Source organism: Mus musculus, chromosome 13, assembly GCF_000001635.26.
Source record: "Mus musculus strain C57BL/6J chromosome 13, GRCm38.p6 C57BL/6J".
NCBI lineage: Eukaryota > Metazoa > Chordata > Mammalia > Rodentia > Muridae > Mus > Mus musculus.
Genome location: NC_000079.6, coordinates 51,067,885 through 51,071,482, shown reverse-complemented (window position 1 = coordinate 51,071,482; position 3,598 = coordinate 51,067,885).

Here is a 3,598-nt window from a genome sequence, read left to right as displayed (position 1 = left end):
GGACCGGGCCTAGGCTAACAAATCGAAAGGCAAAATCACTAAACTACTTCCTCCGATGAAGCTCCGCCCTTTTAAAGGTTCCACAACTTTTCAAAACCCTGGGGACTAAGAATCCAAATTTATGAGCCTATAGGGGACATTTTACATTCAAACCACAACAGAAAGTTCCGGAAAGGCTAGCTGCTTAGGTCTTTGGAACCCTCCTTGGAAGAAGGCCCCTTTCCTGTTGCTTATCTTTCAAGAGCAGCTACGTCTTCACAGTTGCTGTTCTCAGTTCGGCATAAGTTCTAGCCATCCTGAGACTGGAGAGATGACTCTGGAGGACCCCAGTTCAGTTCCCAGCAGCCAGGTTGGGCATCTCACAGAAGCCTCTAATTGCAGCTTCAGGTATCCTATCCCTTCTTCTGGCCTCTGAGGGTACCTGCACACACACACACACACACACACACACACACACACACACACACAATTAGGTAACTAACTAATCTATTATACATGCATATATCTATCATCTATGTATCTGTCTATCTAAATACATATATTGTAAGCATCCTGAGTCAAGTGTGACTGAGAACAGTGCTCATCTAAGGTGGTTTTGGAATGTTCCCAGAAAAACCCAAGGTACAGATGCACCATAATGGGAGCGCATGGAGATGCAGACACCAGCACACTTAGCTGTGACAGAGACACCCAGATGAAGTTAGGAGAAGCTGGGCGTGGTGCTACATGCCTTTAATCCCAGAACTCAAGAGGCAAGGGCAGAGAGATCTCTGTGAGTTTGAGACTGGCCTGATTTATATAGTGAGTTCCAGGAGAGCCAAGGCTCCACAGTAAGACTCTATCTAAAAAACAAAGCTGGTCACTATGGTGATAGTCTCTTCTCTATTTACTCTTGCTTCCTTGGGTCCCTCCTCTTTGTGGAAGATACAGCTGTCCAGCCACCTGCAGAAGGAACAAGGGGAGGGGCTGTTTGGGGTTGGTTAGTTGGCTTTTGTTTTCAGACTGGGTCTTATACTGCCCAGGCTAGCTTCAGACTTGCGAGGTAGCTCAAGAAGACCTTGAACTTCTCTCACGTTTCTGCCACCAGTCCTAGAATGCTGGGGTGGCAGGAGGGCACCACATCTTGATTATGCCACAAGCTCCCTACCAACTGTACATCCCCATCACTCGGTTTTAAAGTAGATATTTGTCTTTCTGCAGTGGTGGAGACAGAGCCAGGACCTTATGCATGCTAAGCAAGTACTCTACCACTGAGTCACAATCACCAGGGCCAAGTGGAGCCACTGTTAACCAGATATATATCAACACACACACACACACACACACACACACACACACACACTGAAATGTATATACACATACATATACATATATGTCAGTGCCATGAAGCTGCTGTCACCAGGTGTGGGCCACCAGACTGCCACCACTTTGCAGTGTAAAGGAAGGAGGAAAAAGTTATTCCTTCAGCCTTTGTAGGCTTTTCTCTTGGGGCCTTGCTAATTAACCTGACAAAAGGCAGATTAACAGTAGAAAAACAGGTATATTAACACGTGCTGTGTGCATACCCATTGGGAACAGGGGAGAACTCAGAGGGTGATTTGAAATCAGGTCTGTATGTTATCAAAGATAAATTTGTAGAAAGGTGAGAGGAAGGTGGGGGGAAGGGCTGGGGAGAGAGTGTCCACTGGGGAGGGGTGTCCTGCTGTCTCAGGTGTTATGGGGGGCCTGGGGGAGGGGATGTCCTGCTGTCACAGGTGTTATGGGGGGATGGGGAAAGAGGGTGTCCTGCTGTCACAGGTGTAACAGGAGGGCAGATATGAAGCAGAAACTAGCAACACACAGAGATTGTTTTTATGTGATCTGATGCCCACATTGGGTGCAGTGCTGCCTCTGTGCTGAGGTCTCAGGAGAGGTTCCAGGCAAATAAAGAACTGTTCGGCACGTGCTGTCACCAATGTTTTCAGCTCAAAAGAAGAATTATGCCAGAGACATATTTTGGGGTGTCAAATCCTAATCCCTCCCAAATAAAATACTATCCTTATTAAATAGTAACTGCTCTTTTATCCTGGCTTTATCTTATGATGAAAAATCTGACAAGCAAGTGAGAGACTTTTGCTTGTCAGATCTTGGAGTTACAGATCGGTATGAATTGCCATGGGGGAACTGAACTCAGGACCTCTGGAAGAGCAGTCAGTGCTCTTGTGAGACCCCGACTTAGAGCGTTTCTCCCTGGAAGGTAAAGCCCCTTATTTTCCCTGATCTTTAAAAATACAGCTAGAAAGAAGCGCTTTGTTCTCTATAGCCAGCAAAAAGCCTTTTTGTTTCTATACTGTACAAGAGATGCCTGCCTTCCTGTGCCGAGGACATGGAGATAAAAATTTAGAAAGAACTCACTCCCCACTCCTGCCTTGTAAATTTCACCAAGGACACCCGGAAGAGAAGAACTCTTCCCAACTCCTCCCAACTCTCCTCCCAACTCATCAGCTAGCTGTTAAAAGACCCCTACCGTCACTGCTCAGGGTTGAACTCCCCTGCCCTGCACAGCGGAGGGACTTCATCCTCAGCTAGCTGATAATAAAACCTCTTGCAGTTTGCATCAGGTGTGGTTTTCTCTTGAGATGTTGGGGTGTTGGCCAGCTCATCCCGGGACTTGAGCGGAGGCCCAGCATCGGGGGTCTTACACTCTTAACCACTGAGCCATTTCCCCAGCCCAGTATCAGAGATTTTTAGACTCGCCTGTTCCCTAAGTTCTCATGTGTTCTCTTTTCCTCCCTGCCTGAGTCTTGATCTTTAGTGCATAGTGATCCATGGATGTTTGCTAAAAGTGGGCTCAGAAGTTTATGTAATTGTTTTTTAAGAAGTTCATACCCCCTCCTCCCCCAATCTAGGAGGAGTAGGTTTTGATTATGGGCTCAGGGAAACTACACACTAACTGACAAGCCTCACCAAAACTTTGGTGTGTGTGTGGTGTGTGTGATGTGTGTATGTGTGTATGTGTGTATGTGGGTGTGGTGTATGGGGTGTGGTGTGTGTTTTTGCTGTATGTGGTATGTATGGTGTGTGTGATGTGTATGTGTGTGTGTGTGAGAGAGAGAGAAACTGTAGGCACACATGTATGAAGGTCAGAGGATGATGTGTGCTAGTGTGCCAGTTGGTTCTCTTCTTTTTTTTTCCTGAGACAGGGTCCCTGACTGTCCTGGAACTCACTTTGTAGACCAGGCTGGCCTCAAACTCAGAAATCCGCCTGCCTCTGCCTCCCAAGTGCTAGGATTAAAGGCGTGTGCCACCACCGCCCCGGCTGGTTCTCTCCTTATACTCTAGAGTTCAGGCATTAAACTCCGGTTGTTAGGCTTGGGAGCCAATTACCCACTGAGCATCTTGCCAGCCCATTCTCATGGCTTTAGAGAAGAACTGTCTGACCAAGAATGACGTCAAATACCTGTTATCCAGCACTTAGGAGTCTGAGGCAGGGGGATAGTGAGTTCAAAGTCAGTCTGGGTTAAAGAGCAACTGCTAGGCAACCCAGGCGACATGCCGAAGCCCCAATGTCAAGGACAGCATCTGTCTGTCATGCACCATTACTGCTTCTTATTGTGGG